Raw genomic sequence first — 18,650 nt, 5'->3', positions numbered from 1 at the left:
TTGGTTTTAGGTGGCAGAGGGGAAGTGTGCATTGGGAGGAGAAGCAGGAGGGGAGAGGAGAGGCTGCCATTGAGGATTGCCAAGGTGGGGCTGGCCTAGAAAGGATACCCATCCCTTCAGCCTAGAAGTACCCATTCACTGTAGCTATGGGCATGTTTTCCATCTGTTTTACATGTGGGTGTTTCTTCTTTTCTGCAAACTGGTCTGCCACATGGCAAGATCAGGGTCAGCCTGTACCCTCTACTTCCTGTACCCACACAGCCTCTCTCACAGGTCACTGGACACAGTAGGCACCAGGTAAATGCTGAGTTGCTGAGGCCCACAGGCTTATTAGAAGCAGAAACCAGAAAACCTCATTTACATTTAGTTCCATTAATGCCACAAGTGCTCATCCAGGGCCTTCTAGGTGTCAGCACCATGCACAGGCATTACATAATTATTTTGATCTGAAGCCAATAGAAAGATGAGATTTAGTTCCCCAGCCAGACCTGGTTTAATATGCTTATTATAAAAAATATATACTGGGGGAAAAAGGAAAGATAAGATGAGAAAAATCACCCATAATGCTACCACCAAGATAATTACTGTCAATATTTTAAGTCTCTACCTTCACGCATATTATTTTATATAAATGAATTCGTTTTGATATTCAATTTTGTTTCCTTCCCTTCATTTCCAGTATCACGTAAAGCTAGTTCCTAAATGCCATTTTGATTTTTTGTATAACATTCTTTTCTGTTTCTAAAAATAATGGATGCTCATTATAGGAAATTTGGGAAAATGGAAGAGTGTAAAGAAGCTAAATTGCTTAACACAACTTCCACCCAGACACAGCTACTATGTTTCCTTCAAGTCTTTTTTCCTATGAACTTATTTGTGTATGCTTTAGAATATTGGCAATCGTATGTTGTTTAAAGTTCTTTTAAGTGTTGTTGTTGTTTTTTAATTAGTGAGGTAATTTGTACACATGATTAAATAAGAATGGCAAATACAAGAGAGTTTAGGATGAAGAGCAGTTCCACTGTTGACCTCTTCCCATCCCTAGTCCTGATCCTTAGAGGAAGCTGCTTTTGGCCCTTCTGGAATTTTCTTCTGGTGGTTATGTCAGCTTCTATCTCCAGTTGACACGGGTCTACCACTATTTCCTGCTTATCAGTGTTAGACATTATCCGCTAGACTTCCTGCTCTCATGATGTGGCTTCTCTGTCCCCGTCTCCTCCACTGCAATCATCCCCCTACTGGTTACTTTTCACTACAAGCAACAAACTCACATCTTTTTAATCTTGTTCTATCAACTCTACAGTTATTTTGGCCTTTCATGTTCTGCAGGGAGGGAGGACAGTAACACGCCCCAGAAACCCACTGTTTCTCAGGTCCCCTTCCTATATTCCATTGATCAACTTCTGTCTATAGTACTTTGGCTTTTCCAGAGTGTTCCACATACAACAATTAAATTTTCCATCTTTCCTGAGGGTCTTCTGGAAAACTAAGAATCAGTAAACAGTGTTTATGTCGTCATGACTGTGTCACCATGGCTCCTGCATTGGGGTACCCAACAGTACCTCAATGGTGCATTTGCTGTTTGAATGAGCTCTGTTTTGCCTAGGTTTTCCTCGTCCATTTGCTGTCTTTATCAAATTCTCTATTTTACTCCAACTTTTTCATCCAACCAGGTAAGCCAGGAAGTATACTGCTTTCCAGAGTCTCTGTTCCCATGTTCTCTGTCTTGCTCTGATCTACACTGCTTGTAGATCAACATCTTCTAAGTTTCTGTTTGGTTGCAGTCCACTAAGTAACTTCCACAAATCTGGTGTGAAGGAGGTAAATTTTTTGAGTCCTTGAATATTCCACTGTAACACTTGATTGATGCTTTTTTCACGTATGGAATTCTAGATTCAGGACAATTCACTCTCAGAACATTGAAATTGTCACCCTCATTGCTTATGAGAAACTTAAGGTCAGCCTGATTCTGAGTCTCTTGCAGATGACTTGTTTTTTACACACTGGAAAGTTTCAATATTTTATCCTCATCCCCAGGATTCTGAAATTTTCAATCATGTAACAAGTATGGTGGTTTTTCCGTCATTGTGCTAAGCATTTGGGGGGTCTTTCATTCCGGAGGCTCATGTCCTTCAGCTCTGGAAAGTTTTGTATTATTTCCTTGATAATTTCTTCTCTGTTCTCCCTGGAAGCCTATTATTTGAATGTGGAGTTTCTGGATTGAATCCTGATTTCCTCATCTTTTCTGTCCTTTATAATTTTGATTTACTTTCTTAGAGGGTTCCTATAATATGGGTCTTTTATTTTTTTATTATTTTTAAAAGATTTTCTTTATTCATAAGTAACAGAGAGAGAGAAAGGCAGAGACATAGACAGAGAGAGAAGCAGGCTCCCTGAAGGGAGCCTGATGTGATGCTCGATCCCAGGACCCTGGGATCATGCCCTTAGCCAAAGGCAGATGCTCAACCACTGAGCCACCCAAGTACCCCTAATCTGGGTCTTTTATATCAATAAAACTGTGTGTATGTGTGTGTGTGTGTGTGTGTGTGTAAGAGTGGAACACACAGGTGTCTTATCAGAGGTTGTGTAGGGGGCACTTGACTGCTTTCTATGCCAGAGCATGGCACAATATGGGAACAGACTGTCCCATCTACAGATATTCAATGAATCCTTCTGCAGTCAATCCCTGGTTTCACCTGCCCCGATTCCCACTGACATTTCTGAGTGCTCAGCCTTCTCCCTTTGGCCAAATCATCTAATGAATATACTCTAGGCTGAGGGACTCATCACCCCATTGGGTGAGTTACCACCTTTCCATCTAATTTCCAACTTGGCCACATCTTTTGAAGTGGATCCCCCATTTGCTCTTTTTTTCTTTGCTATCTTTAGTGGGGTCTCAAAGAGACATGCATGTAGTTAATGCACTGTTTCTTTTTTAGCTGGAAGTCTCTATAACACATTTTTATTTTTTATTTTTTAAAAATTTATATAAATTTATTTTTTATTGGTGTTCAATTTGCCAACATATAGAATAACACCCAGTGCTCTCCCATCAAGTGGCCCCCTCAGTGCCCGTCACCCAATCACCCCCACCCCCCGCCCACCTCCCCTTCCACCACCCCTAGTTCTATAACATATTTTTAAGCAAAAAAAAAAAAAAAACTTTATTGAGGTAAAATTTTTAAAAATGCACTGCTTTGAGGTAGACTGTTCATGGACTTTGAATAAGCACATCACAGTCAAGATGTAGTACATTTTCCATCTCCAAAATGTTCCTTTGTTCCTCTTACATCCCCTCCCTCACTCAGCCCAAGGAACTTCTAATTTTCCCTATTCTAGGATTTTATATACATGGAACACACAGTATGTACACTTTGTGTCTGGCTTCTTTTTCCCAGCATAAGGTTTTTGAGATTCTGGAAGAATCTTTGTTGTATAAATCACTTGTTTGTTGTATAAATCACTAGTTTGTTCTTTTATATTGTTGAGTAATATTCTGTTATTTATGGGAGCCACAGTTTGCTTATTCGTTTACCTGTTGGTGAGCATTTGGGTTGTTGCTCATTTTGATGAAGTGATGACGAGTGTTTGTATTCAAGTATTTTTTTGTGGACATACACTTTTATTTTTCTTGATTAAATACCTAGGAGTGGGGTTGTGGGGTTATGTGGTTTAAGAGTGTGCTTAACTTTATGAGAACCTGCCAAATGGTTCCCTAAAGTTGTTGAAGTATTTTAAACTCTCGCCTGCAGTCAACAAGAGTTCCATTTGTTCTAAGTCTTTGCAATACTGACTAATCCCCCTTCTGATTGTAGACATTCTGGTGAGTGTGTAGGGTTATCTCATTGGTTTGATTTGAATTTCTCTGATGACTACTGATGTGTATCATCTTTGCATGTGCTTTGGTCATTGACATGCTTTTTTTATGAAGTATCTTCAAATCTTTAGCTCGCTTTTTAATTGGGTTATCATCCTATTTTGTTGGAAAGTTGTTTTATATTTTTGAGTTAGGTCTTTGGTCAGGTAATCCTTGTGTGTCTTTGAACCCTGTGCTTTCCCTACTTAGTATTGTATTATAAGAAGGTCTTCACGCAATGACTTTGTTTGAAAGCATGATATTTAACATTTCTTGATATTTGCCATACTCATGTACCATTATCTATTTAAGAGTTTCTGTTGTTGAACATTTATGTTTCTATGTTTGTTTTGTGATTGCTCTAATAACACTATAGCACATGTCCTCTTGCAGGAATCTGGTTTGTTCCTTAAGATAGATTCCTAGAAGCAGAGTGACAATGTCCAAGTGTGGAACATATTAAGGGCTTTTGATATGTACTGTCAGATTGCTTCCCCAAAAGTTTGTACCAATTTCAAGTGTCACCAGTAGGAGACAAGACCCCCACTTTACACCAATGTTGCCAGCTCTGGGTATCCTTCTTTGAGAAAAATTTACTAATTTAATGGGTGGAAGTGATAGCTGGTTTTAAGCAGCATTTCTTAAATTCTGAGTGCGCTTGGACATCTTTCCAAGTGTTCAGTAGTCACTTGTTTTTCCTCCTCTGTGAACTGTTTATTCGTATCTTTCGTTCTCTGATGAGTTTCTGAGGCACGTTTCCCAACTCTGCAAAGACGTCGCAGTGGGCGGAAGTGTTTGGCGGTGGAGGTAGGGGAGGAGAAAATTGGGCTGGCAGCTGACCAAGAAGTAGGGTGTTGGCTTAGTGGGGCACCCCGGGACACCCAGGGACCCTGCACACTCCTTTCTTCACATAGGCCACCTGAAAGCTCTGTGAATAGCAAGAGGGAAACCCCCAGGGGGTCCCACAGGAGAAGGGATAAAAGCTTTCCTTCTGGGAGTTAAATTGTAACTTTGTTGCCTAATGGAGCACAGCAGTGATATGCAAGGTCACCAGACAGGGTCAAAATGGCTCCCAGGCCCACAAGTTTTGATAGTGACCTCAACAAAAGAATTGCCAGACCTAAATAATAAGTTTGTCTCTCAGGAAGGGGGATGGGGTGTAATGCTCAGTAACCAAAATGAATGTGAAAATGCTCCAAGGACTGTGGGGAAAAAGAAGGTCACACGAGTTGTAAGCCTTAAATTTCACCGGATTTTGCCTCAATTCAGTCATGCAGAATGCCCCCTGGGAATATTTGGAGCCCAAGAGTGCCTCATTCACTCTCTCAGTAAATACTCCGGTAAAGAGGTAGGAGTCTCCAGGGTGTCTCTCATGCACTCACCAACCATAGTCCTTGGGTGGTCCTTCTGGAGTCCCAAAGACATGTCGCCCCATGTTCTTGACAACATTTATGGAAGTCCCTGAGAAGCCCCATATATTGGTCCACCAAGTCTTCCCCACATACCTCTGGGCAGTCCCAGGGGCTCACAGATGAGAGTTCCCCCAGTATTATTGGGGTCCCCAAATAGCGTCTCACACCTGCACCTCAACACGTTCCTCTGCCCCAATATTCCGGAAGAACCCAGGGAAAGTTGCACCAGAGTTCACAAAGCCTCCCCTTTGTGGCATAACCACTGATCCCTCTGGGGGCTCCCCTGGTTCTAGTGCCTCCGGGCACTGCTAGCTCTGACTGGTGATGATGTGCCCCTCTGACTGAAGCCTTTGAGATGCCCTAGCTGCAGAATAATTGGAAGCAACATGGGGCAGAATCCATCTTCTTGCCCTGTTAGAGAGGGAGTGGCCAAGCAGGGCTGGCCGAGACTCAGTGATTTGCATAGTGGTAGTTGACAGTTCTTTCTATTTTTACTGACGGTTCTCCTGTTAATCATGGGATTCAGATAGGAGTCTTTGTGGCCTGGGCCAGGAGATGCATCTGAAGACAGAATTATCCTTCCGATGACAGAGGCTTGGCTGCTGGGTTAGGTTCATTACATCTGGCTGGTTCTCCCCCCAGAATGAACCCCTTCCAAGGAGGATACACAGGCCTTCTTGTAAATGGGTATATTGTCCATACCCTAGTTTAAGGACAAATGGATTCATTATAAGGTCGGGGTTGATGTTACCAAAGGTCAGGAGACCAGCCAGGAGAAACACCTGACTGTTGGAGCAGAAGCCCACTGCTGGGTCCACCTGCATCCATTTATTACTTCTGAGACAGGACCCCAGCCGTAGAACTATTATAGCTTCTACCGAGAACAAAACACTTCCATTACCAGTTCTGATCTTGTGGTACATGGCTGCCACCTCACATTACTCATTTCTACTTTCTGACTATCTGATGGGTGTGTTTGCTTGGTAGAAAGTAGGTCACATGAGGTCTGGAAATAGATGTGGTTCTTTCAGTTTCTGTAGTACAGGAAAGCATGTGAGAAGGGCTTTGGCATGAGTATTAGGTGAGTCGTGGTGGGCTTCTTATGGACATGTCCACCAGCTTACCAGAAATACACAGACATGGCTGACCCTCAGCTTATGTGAGAACAGTGTTCAGGGATAAAGGGCTGTCATGGATGCATACAGTCCTAACCCTCTGTGGGGCTGTTGCCCTGGTATGAAGATTCACACTCTCCATTCCTTATAGCTATTACATCCCTATTAGGTAAATGAAATCGTTACTTACCTCATTTTGGGTTAAATTGTTAGACAATGTTACTAACTTCTCTTATTCTCCTTGGTTGACCAGCTGATTCATTCATCAGATATTTACTGGGTTCCTATTATGTGCCATGCACTGTGATGGTATTTGGGATGTAATAAAGAATATGATATAGTCTCTATTCTTAGGGATCTTGCTGTGTTACAGGGAAGAGGGACAAGGCATTAGGTTATTATGAGAGAGCTGTGAATGCTGGGCTACAGGGAAGGCCAAGATGACCTGGCAGGAGTGGGGTAGTAGGATGGATCATGATGGGTATGTTGTTTCAGGATTGAGCACTGCAGTGAGTCCCAAAAGGCAGAAGGATGGAGATTGGAAAGACCTTCCTGACCAAAAAGCCTTATGTGCAAAGAAAAACTTAGGGAACATGGGACTCATGTAGAAAGACCAAAGAAGCATAGAATCTGGGGTGGGGGTAGGGTGAGATAAGGACAGGGCATAAACAGGGTCAGGTCATGATGGATCTGAAATTCTGTGATCTGAAATTTAGATTTCGTCCTGAAGACAATTCAGATTTTATTCTGAAGATAGCTTCTGAAGATCTTTAAACAGTAGAGTAGTGGGCTTGGATTTGTGTCTTAGAAAAATAAGATAGCCATGTGGCAACCATGTGGAGTATAGACTGGAGGGGGCTAGGGAAAGCAGGACCTAGTCCAGGTGAGAAATTTTGAGACTTGAACTAGTGCAAAGTGGAAGAGGAGGACAAGATAGGTGGGAGAGATGTATAAAAGTTAGACTCTCCCCCACCCACATCTAGGACAGGCCTCATCTCTATAGGATGGTGGGAATGAGGCAAAGTGAGAAGTAGATGTTTTGATGTGTTATCCTGATCCTACAGGACCGAAAGACTTACACCGTCAGCCCCTGGGAGAATCGCCCTCAACTGAAGACAGTTATCTTGCCCAAGGCACACCACCTTCATGGACAGCGCACATTCAGTGGTGGGTTGACATCAGGGTACAAAATCCACATCCCAGGCCCCTTGTCCTGCCTTGATACAACTCTGAGGGCCATCACAGACTCAGAGCTCTCCTGGGGTTGGTAGAAGCCTTAGTTGACACTTCACTGCAGCTCAGCATCTTCTTTTTCCAATCCTGCTTTCCTTCCTTCCTTTCTACAGGTAGACATCCCAAGAGCACTTTCTAGCACATCTTCTAATGCTAATCTTCATCTAAGAGGCTGCTTCATGGGAAATCCAAACCGAGGGATCATGTCCAATCCTTTGGCTTGTGAGCAGCCTGGATGGTGATATCATTCACTGATATGTAGAATACAGAAAGAGGAGGTGGTTTGGGAGGGATACCATGAGTTCACCTTTGGAAAAGTTGATTTTAAACTTCCTGAGACTTCAGGGAGTGAGACTAAATTTCAAAATCAATGTGTGGGCTGCAAGTGTAAATTTGGGAGTCATTAGTGTTCTGGGGTTAGCTGAACATCAATCTGTCTCACCTTGGGCTTTTGCATTTGCTATTCCCTTGATGCCTGTGTGGTTAGCTGGTTCCTCCTTGTCATTCAAATTGTAGCCTCAAATGTCAGCTCTTCCAAAAGGACCTCTTAGTCACCCAATCTAAAGTGTCACCCACTTCTTTGTTATTGCATCACTCCATCTTACCTTTCTGCACAGCATTTAGTGCTATCTGACATATTCTTATTTGTATCTCTATCCTCCCCCAACTGGAATGTAAGTCTCTGAAACAGAGGGTCCTTATGGAAATTGCTCACCTTTCTATTCCTAGCATCCAGAATAGTGCCTGGCACATGGTAGGTGTTCAATAAACCTTGAATAATTGACTGAATGAATCTGTTCTTTGCTGTGGACACTTATTAAATGGAATTTATTAAGACTGAGCACCCCAGATATTGTATAAATTGGAATTAAATCTGAAGTCCCCAAACACTTTGTCTCTACATTTCTGTCATTCTCTGAAACAGAGCCTGCCTGAAATATGGTCATTTATGCTGTGAATCCAGACCATCCCTTCCTTGGCCACCAGTCATTTCACCTCTTGGATGATGATTCTTTCTCATTTTGTTTTCCCCTGCACCACTGGCTTGATTGGTAGTGATTAGCATAGGGTAGTCCATTTATGTGAAACACCTGCTTCCCACCTGTGTCCCCATGAGCAGTCAGCTTTGGACCTAGTGCAGAAAGCTAGTGGGTGTCCTTCATAGCTGAGTGGGCTTCCAGAATTTTCTCCAGGAGTCAGATCCAAACTGGCACCATATGGGTAACCATCTGTATGTCATTTTGCCAGCATTGCATCAAACACATCTGCCGGCTTGTGAAAGAGACCAGGGGCACCAAGGAGGATTGACAGAAATACTGGCCCAAGAAGAAGGCTGAGCCGGACAGAGCAGTTTCCATTCTGTGAATCAGGTTATAATTCGGTTGGCCTCCCTTCACTTGTTTATGAAACCAGCAAATGCCAGTCCAGAAGGTTGTGTTCTTTCACTGTGCCTATCAATCCACTCTGAAGAGAGTAGATAAGCATATCAAAGGTTATTTTACCTAGTTCAGAGTGAAGAGGCACATCCTGGGTGCATCAAAGCTCCTATGGTAGGGGAATTACATTGGATGGAGACTGTGATTATGCTCCTAGTCCTTGCACTATAGCCAAGTCATATATCCTACACCTTGTCAGGCTAGGGGCCAATTACAAATGCTGTTCCTTGGGTTGGTAATAAGACTCACAGAACCAAAAGTCAGCACATTTGATTGGATGGGATAGGGGGACCAGTCCAAAATGCAGGGAAATCTCTGAGGTGAAGCTGAAGCTACTCCATTGGAAAACATTCCTAAGATCTGCCGGTATGATGTGCACACATGGTTCTGCTATCTTAATCAGTTACTCAACAAGGTATTGTCCCATTGGGTCACCAGATGCTTTGCAATCTCCTCCATTATTTTATTTGCTCTTTCACGAATTCAACTATTTGATCCTTTTGAAATGCTTTTTTTAAGTGTTACGTGCTGTAATAGGCATAGGGGATCCAAAGCTGATACCAACAGCATCCTTGCCTGGAAGGAGCCCAGAAGGGCAGGGGAGAGAGATAAATGTACAGATAATACACTGCAATAAGCCCATAAAAAAGGGGGCCTTTATCCAAACTTGGGTGAAAGAGGGATCAGAGGAGGCTTCTGGAAAAGAGTGGAGCCTGAGCCAAGCTCCAAAGGGGGAGTCGGATTTAGTGAGGAGGGAGGAGAAGGGAAAGCATTGCAGGCACAGGCAGTGGCATGTGTGAAGCCTGCTGGTGAGAGAAAGCAGAACTCCTGGGATGCCATGAGTGGTCTCGGTAGGGCTGCAGCCGAGGCACAAGAAGGCGAGGGCCAGACAAGGCATTGGGACGTAGTCTGAAGGACAATGAGAGCTCTGGAAGGATTGATCAGAGGTGTCAGAGGGTCAGATCTGAAATCTGTGGGAGATGATTCTGGCTGAATTGCACACAGAGGGCCCAGTTAGGCTGTGGCGGTGGGAATCAGTTGGAATGCAGTGGGAAGGAGGAGGGTGGCTGAAGAGATCCAAAGATAGAATTTGTAACCGATTGGCTGTGGAGGGGCTGAAGGAAAGAATAAGACTCCTGCTTTAGGTCTGAGGAAATGGATGGATGGGGGTGCCGCTCACGATGACAAGGCATCTCAGGGAGGAGCAGGTGGGAACATCCTTTCCTCTTCTTCGGCCTCGGGAGGAGGCCTGGATCTGCTCAGTGGCTAAGAAAGAGCTGGGCAAGAGGTTTCATCTGCAGGGACTCTGAGGACCCTTTTCTTATAAAGAAGCTGCTCTTAGAAATGAGACTGCCATCGAATCCCCTTGGGAAACCTGAAGGGGTTCGGATGGCCTCTAGACACTGCCCGTGCTGGGGTGCAGAGTGAGACCACTGCCTGTGAACTAAAAGGAAGTATTTATGAGCCAACTGGGTCTCTGGACCTAGACTGGGAGTTTGAGAAGGTGACTCATGGCTTGCACTTGCTCACACGGGGCAGGTGGAACAGGTAGACGGCAGGGCTTTGGCTGGCACGCCCTGACCCCTTTCGAGGGCCAGGGAGGTGGCTGGTTCTGACTGTGGTTAGCTGGAGACCCGAGTCCTAGCTCCTTGGTCATGTAGTAAGCAGAAGAGCTACTTGAAAGAGATCACATGCATAGATTACACCAACACAGACCCTGCTTTCTCTGGAAAGCAATTTCAAAACCACTTCATTCTCCACCTGCATTTGGCTAATGGTCTGATTATAGCCACACTAATAACCTTCAAACATTCTCAGGAGCGGCCTTGGCTCTGAAAGTTACCGCCTCCCTTCCTCCTTGCCCTATTTCATGCATCTCTGGGACTGCAGTGACAACAGCTGTTTATTTCTCCCAGGGCCCGAGTTACTTGGAGGAGAGGCAGATGGCTGTGGGCTAATTCCTGAAGTGCACTTCTGGGGACCATCAGCCCCGGCTCCCAGGGTGACATCCCGCACAGGGCTACAGGTCAGGACATGAACAATTGCCATGAATATGGATGCCGAGGATGGAGACTGATTGCTTCCGTCCTGCAGGGCAAAACTGCCACCCTAGGTGGGGATGACATTTTTGCTGAGATATAGGGTCAGGGGAAGGGTTGTCCCCTGAGTCCCAAGGCAAAATCTTTTAAGATTTAGGATCCTGGCCTCTCTGAAAAAGGTGTTACTATGCTGTCACCGAGAGGCATTTGTGTCTTCTGGACAGTCCTCCATTCAATTCTTTTCTGTTGCCCTGACAGCACCCAGTTAGTTAAGAGCCTGGATGGTTGGGGTCGCAGGAGGGTTTTTGTGATGGCTGGGAATCTGGATGGACGAGCATCAAGTTGTTGTTTTCCAATCTTAAGGAACTGGGTGTCCTGGTTCAGGAGTTGGCTGGTAGTATTTCCCCGGTTGTCCTTTGTCCCTTTCTTATAGCCCAGGTCCCATCCAGCCTCCATGGTTCAGCTCATGCCCCACCTATCTGTTCCTTGAACCCATCTCTGATGACTCCAGTCCCCACTGAGCTGACTTTTACTCTCTGAAGAGCTGCATCAGGGCTACAACATACAGTTGGGCACATCATTACATGCTGTTTGCTTGCTCGTTGCTCTGCATGGGTCTCATCTGTGCTCTGAGACTGTGAGCACTCTGTGGTCAGAGACAGTGCCCTTTACTGTGCATTGCTGGTCTCTGGTGGCCTTTGAGTAGTGCTGAGCGACCAGCATTGTAAGGGATGAGTCTCTAGGACATCAGTGGGGCTGGATGTTGTCACTGGATATCATTATCCTGGGGCTATAGGAAAGCCTACTTGAGAGAGATGCCACTGAAGACTTGTCCATATGCTTCCCTGTAGTGTCTCTGGGCATTGGGGCCAGATATTTTCTCTTCCTTCTGCCCTTCCATAGCCTCTTAGCAGGTCTGTAGGATGTAGTCTGAATTGGTCTTGCTATTTGGATGACTTGCTTCCCACCTGGTGTAGCAGCCAGCCAGCATGCTGCTGTACCCTGGCCTAATTTTGATGATCTGCTAGAGATGGTACATGTGGCACATGGCAGCGATGGCCAAGGACACAAACTACCTGTTCAGAGGCCCTGTCCACTCAGGGGCTTCTATAATCCTGTGCTTTTGCCCACGTCATTTCATTTCCTAAAAGATCCCTCAGGATCCCTTTCATTAGTGTCCCCTTGACAAATGCTCACTTAACCCTTAAGCCTCAGTCCAAATATCGCCAGTCTTCCGTAGTTTCTTCCAACCTCTGGCCCCCAGAATTCCAAAATATTTTATAATTCCTTTCACTTTAGCGCTTTTCACATGAAGCCATATTCATTTATGTGCCTGTGCCCCAGCAGACTCCTGGGAACTCTTCAAGGGCGCAGACTCTGCCTTGGACGCCTTTCTATCTTTGACACTAGCCTGACACATCATGAGTGTGTAACACACACTGTGCGATGGAGTTAAGTGGATTCTGATGTTTAAGCAGAAAATGAGTGTATTTCGATAGTGCTTCAGGCTTTTGACCAGAGACACGTATGTTACTGCAAACCGTCAAGGTCAAGTTCTGTACCTCAGCTAAGGCAGAGGCAGTAAGGATGGAGTAGAGAAGAACTGAGAGGATTCAATGTCCAGTGGGGCTGGAGGCTGAAGGAGGAGCAGTCAGGGTTGGCTGCAGGCTGTTGGGACGTGAGGCCGTGTAGTATCACCAAGGGAGACAGACACTTGGGAGGAAGAGGAGGACATGGCCGTGTCCCAGAAGCTAGCGAAGGTCTTCCCAAGACCTTCTTCCCAAAGAAAAACTCAGAGCATTTCCCCCCCCAAATCAGTAAAATGAGAAGCTCTCAAATGAGCAGAATGAAGTTCTAATGGGGAGGGCAGATAGATTGGTTACTTGTGTTCTGGGTTGAAGGGAGGGGTCTGAGTCAGAATCCAGGTGTAAGTGTAGCTAATTTCAACTGCTTGCTGTGGGAGCCAAGGCAGTGCAGAGGTCAAGAGTTCCAACCCCTGGAGGGACACAAGAGGCTTTTATCCTGTGCCAATTCTCAGACCACTCATAAAGTCCCTGCGCTTGCCTTGAAGGTGACACACTCCGACTTATTCCTCTTTTTAAAGTGAGATGTGATTCGGGTTTTGAAAGCAATGTCTATCTGTTACTGGGGCTGATGGCCTGGGTTAGATAGCCACTAATCTGAGCTGTTCCCCTGTCCCTCAGATCTGGAAATAGCAGCTCAGTGACATGAGGAAGTGGCTTTCTCCAATGGGGGCTGTGCTGGGCTTCTTCTAAGGACACTGGGAAACGTAAGTCACCTTTCAGACTTGAGTGGGAGGTAGTGCTTCAGATGGCACATGTACCTGGAGCTCTAGTGTCATGGGTCAGACAGGTGTGTGGTGAGAAAACACATGTCCTTGGGTGTGTTTTTATTATGTACATGGGCAAACCCACCCAGCTTTCTTCAAATTATGATGTTCTATGGTGACATTTCAGCTATTGCCTTGACATGATAAGAAATGGAGCTGTGCTAGATGTGTGAGCTTTTCAGAGGCAGGGTAAAAAGGGGTCAACTATGGAAGTAGGAAGGGGAGAGAGAGAAGTAAGAGGTAAGTGCTAAGAGTTGGTGAATGCTACAGGAATGTAGAACCCTGGTCATGGTTACACATAGGGAACTCTGTTTCTTCTTTAAGAGATGTCCAGCATCTAGGCACAGTAGACCACCCTTAACAGATGACATTTCAAATTTTCAATATATTTGTTCAGAAAAATTTCATATAGGTATGAATTTCATATGGATATGAGTTTAGAATTTGGGGCAAGAGAAAATTATTAATAGTTTTGTCTCGAGTTAGAGACAGCATAGGGTTGTGTAATTAGTATCAATAACATCCCTGCCTGTTACAGCCCACCCCTTGGGAACATCAGTGCATGTATGCATGAAGATGACTTTAATAAACAAAATGGGGTTCGGCCTCGTGAGCCTGGAGGCCCTCTGCCAGCAGCCTGACTCTTCAGATGGCACCGATATTTCCAGAAATAAGAGGGAAGAGATCTCTGCAACAGAGGTCAATGCTGTTATAAAGCCCTTGTGTTTATTTCACCTGAAAGGCATACAGAAGGCATCTCAGAGCCTTGGGCTCTCAAACTGGGCCTCAGATTTTAAATTTGGTGTAAATTAATATTACTAATGACATTTGCATGATTTTAGAGCTCCTCTGAAGATCACTCATTCTTCCCAAAGGATAGTGGAGCAGGTTAGGAGCACTGAGGGCCTGGAAGAGGGCAGCCTTGGATCCATCATGCTGAGAACCCCAGACTGACAAATTCCTGCTCCCCCACCCCCAGGCTGTCTACATCCTGGGACCACAGCATGGCTCTTGTGACTGTGCTGTATCACAAAGCCGTATCATTATGGATACTCATTTTGTTGACATTTCTGCAAATAGTTCTGTTCCAAATGGTTAAAACCAACAATAGAGTTTATGCTTCAAGGTGCAGAAAACATTCTATGAAATTACAGATCTGTCCTAACCTGTCTGCTGCTTTAATGGTACACTAAAGGAAGAACCTTATTGCGTTAGATACCTAACTGCTATAAATCCTTCTGCTATCAATCGTCATCTTTGGTTTTATTTCTATTACAGATTTCAAGATGATGCCATCGATGAAGACTCTGTATGCACTCTTTTGGGGAAGAGGACAACAGGATCTCTCTTTGTTCTTGGGAACTCCGTATGTGGCAGGCTTGTGTGTGCAGGTGCCCACCTTTATGTGGCCAGAGACATGTCTAAACTGGTTTTATAGGACTTGGAGGAAATGCCCTAAATAGAAAAACTGGGAGAATAAAATCTGTATTGCCTGTGTGAAAAGGAAAGCAAGAAGGTGATAGGAGAGCCACAAACAAAGGAAAATTTTCCTTAGCCCTGTTCAACAGAGACTGGAATTTGGTAAGAGCCAGTTCACCGTGAGTCCCACAGAGGGGTCTGATGACTAAAAAATTAAAAGGATGCTGTCATCAGGCTGCTTTCCTGAGAGGCAGTCTTACCAGACAGTCCTTGAAGACCAGAAGGGGGAGCTTCCAGTCATCCTTGACACTTTCTCCTAGTGGAATAGGGCAGATGAAAATGAGGTCTGAGAGCAAAAGTCATCCAGCCTGGGGTTCAGCTCTATGCAGAGCACCAGACACAGCTTCGGCTTCCAAATGGGACTGGCTTTTATTTCTAGAACTGATAGAGGTGGCGGAGAAAGTTTCATCCCAGACGCACATCTGAGGGCAATCTGGTTGAAGCTGGAAGCAGGCATGCCCATCCTTTCCTACTGCTGTCTTTAGGCCACTAACCCCTGAACTCTGCCCAGGAGCCCTTCTCCATCTGGAGGGATGTTGGCTGGTGGTCCATCCTCTCCTCATCCTCAGTCCCCCATCTATGGATCTCCAGGTCACCTCTCTATATATTCCCCTAGGGTAAGAGGCTCCATATTGCCAGCCTCTCCATATTCTCCACCCTCTATGCTCTTCCTCCATTCTGCCTCCTGCTGTCATCCCCAGAGGCCTCAACATCCACTGGGACGACCCTTACCTCCTGTACTGTGGCCTGCCTGTTCCTTTCAAGTTCCACCACCCCATGACCAGACCTAAAATTGCTCTACCTTTGAAATAATGCATGCCCTTAAAAACACCACCTCTTATCTTTTCCCTTCCTTCACTGCCTTTATTCTCAGGAAGACTGCTCCTAGTCGACTAGCTCTGTCCTCATGCCCCTTGGACCAGATTTTAGGTCTATTGACCCTACAGTATTCCTCTATCCTGATTTGAATCCTCTGAAACATCCTGTACTCACCTCTCCCTGTCCAACCCCCATATTTGTTGAGTTACCATGGGGCCTTATATTTTCCCCCAGCATCCTGTGAGTCTGTCCCCTCTCTGCAACCTCACTGCCGGGCCCTGACCTGGTTTGAGCCATCATGATGTCTCTCTTTGGTCTGTAGCTCTGATCTTTCTTCCTTCACCTTCACTGCAGGCCTCCACACCCTGCATGCTCCAGCTGTGGGGACCACTCACTGCTCCCTAAACAGGTCAGAAATTTTCATGCCACCCTCTTCCTGTCTTCTGCCTATGTAGAATTAGTTTCCCCTAGCCATATGTGTTTTATGTGTACCTGTGTGCCTCTGCCCTCTGTCCCAGTTGGTTGGTTACATATCTGTGTCTTCTACTAGAAAGTGTGGTCTTTGAGGACAAGGACTACTTTTACTCAACTGTATAAGCTTTGCAGTGAGCACAACACCTGTCACATGGCCAATTTCCATAAATAGTTATAGACTTATATTTTCCAGGATGTGTCTTCCATTAGAACTGCCCCCTGGGTCATTTGTCAGGTCAGCTATCAAATTCTGCCTCATTCCCATCTATCTTCTTTGGGGGAGATGCACTCCTGCCTTCCTCTGTGGGGCCAGCTGCTGGGTGGTCTTTCCTGTTCTGCCATAACATGAGGCTGGATTGTGGAGGGGGTTGAAGGGGCAGCAGGGAACTGGTGAAAGGCACAGAACACTGTGTGAGTGAACTGGCATAAGTTCTGTGGGCTTGCCAGCTGGCATCATGTGGGAGAGCCAAAGGGAAAGTTGGTTCTCTCCAGCCCGAAGCTCAGACTCCTGAGTGCAGTCACGAGTCTTAGTGCGAAAGCCTGAGGAGTGACAAATATCAAGGTCACCTCTGCTTTATGCCTGACCAGGGAGGGAGGGGCCTTGTGGATGTTGTGTGTGTGTGTTCCTGTGTGTGGATGTTGCCAGCCACTGAGCATGTCCAGAGAGCTAATAACATGCCTCCACGGTGGAACTAGAGGAAGAGCCACTGATCCAATTTGAAATTTACTGTTTGGTTTGATCCCAATGTTTTTCCCTTTGTTTCTGGCCTGATACATTTATCTGTAGGCTCAGTGGGTTCATGATGGCAAAGTCTTGCATGCATAGAAGCACTTAACTACTCGATAGATTGGCTCATAGTCGCATGTGTGTGTGTGTACGTTTGTGTGTGTGCATGCATACATGGAGCATCCTTAATCCCTCCAGTGAGAGGCCTTTCTTCCGGAAGAGGAACCCAGGATTGGTTGCTTTGTGAGGGTGACAAACAGAGAACCAATAAAGGGGGTTCTAATTGGTTTAAAGAAATTCTGAGTATAGCCAGTCACATAGGCCTTTACCTAACTTTGGTTGGAGAAGTGGATAGGAGTTAACATGTCTTTTCTGAACTTCAATCAAACCCTCTTCCCATACAGTTCTCAGGCTGAAAGACCCACAGGAAGCATCTAGTCCAGTGGAGCACATCTGACTGTGTTGTCAGAATCATCTAGCATTACGTTTTCTCCAGTTTTATTGAGATTTAATTAACATATTACATTGTATTAGTTTTAGGTGTACAACATAATGATTTGATATATGTATATATTGTGAAATGACCACCACAGTAAGTTTGGTTACTGTCTTAGCACTTTCAAATATACAGTACAGTATTGTTAACTGTGGTCTCCATGCTGTACGGTAGATCCTCAGAATTTATTTTCCTATAACTGGAAGTTTGTACCTTTGACCACTTTCATCCATTTCCCCCATCCCCCATCCCTGCCCCTGGCAACCACCAATCTGTTCTCTGTTTCTGTGAGTTTGGTTTTTGTAGATTCCATATATAAGTGAGATCATACAATATTTGTCCTTTCTGTTGACTTATTCCACTTAGCATAATATCTTCAAGGTCCATCCATGTTTTCTCAAATGGCAAGATTTTCTTCTTTTAAATGGCTGAATAATATTTCATATGTATTTTATTTATTATGCTATTATTATTTATTATATATATTCCTTTCTTTCCACATTCTTTATCTTTTCACCTGTTAATGGGCACCTAGATTGTTTCCATGTCTTGGCTATTGTGGATAATGCTGCAATGAACATGGAGATGCAGATGTCTCTTTGAGACAATTATTTCATTTTCTTTGGATATATACCCTCAAGTGGAATTGCTGGATCATATAAGAGTTCTATATTCAAATTTTTTTAAATTTTTATTTATTTATGATAGTCACAGAGACAGAGAGAGAGAGAGAGAGAGAGGCAGAGACACAGGCAGAGGGAGAAGCAGGCTCCATGCACCGGGAGCCCGATGTGGGATTCGATCCCGGGTCTCCAGGATTGCGCCCTGGGCCAAAGGCAGGCGCCAAACTGCTGCACCACCCAGGGATCCCCTCTATATTCAATTTTTGAGGTAGATCTATATGGTTTTCTAGTGGCTACACAATTTGCATTCCCACCAACAGTGGATAGGGGTTCCTTTTTCTCCACATCCTCACAGATATTTGTTTTCTCTTAACTTTTTGATAATAGCTATTCTAGCAGATGTGAGCTGATTTCTCACCGTGGTTCTGATTTGCATTACCCTATGTTTAGTGATGTTGAGCACCTTTTCATGTACTTGTTGGCCATTTGTATATTTTCTTTTGAATAATGTCTGTTTAATTCCTCTGTCCATTTTTAAATTGAGTTGTTTGTTTTTTTGTTATTGAGTTGCATGTGTTCTGTTTTTTTTTT

General features: G+C 44.7%; 2 long non-coding RNA genes across 2 annotated transcripts; both read left to right on the top strand.

Annotated features, from left to right (window-relative positions):
- Positions 1-1,552: 1,552 nt before the first annotated feature.
- On the top strand, positions 1,553-9,034 carry LOC144320141 (uncharacterized). The gene is made up of 3 exons (XR_013385714.1): positions 1,553-1,673; positions 7,448-7,550; positions 8,865-9,034. It is a non-coding gene; the product is annotated as an uncharacterized LOC144320141 (long non-coding RNA).
- Positions 9,035-10,964: 1,930 nt separating this feature from the next.
- On the top strand, positions 10,965-15,701 carry LOC144320140 (uncharacterized). The gene is made up of 3 exons (XR_013385713.1): positions 10,965-11,078; positions 13,296-13,381; positions 14,720-15,701. It is a non-coding gene; the product is annotated as an uncharacterized LOC144320140 (long non-coding RNA).
- Positions 15,702-18,650: the final 2,949 nt, after the last annotated feature.

This window comes from Canis aureus, chromosome 9, assembly GCF_053574225.1.
Source record: "Canis aureus isolate CA01 chromosome 9, VMU_Caureus_v.1.0, whole genome shotgun sequence".
Classification (NCBI taxonomy): domain Eukaryota; kingdom Metazoa; phylum Chordata; class Mammalia; order Carnivora; family Canidae; genus Canis; species Canis aureus.
This window is presented reverse-complemented; position numbering and strand designations above follow the sequence as displayed.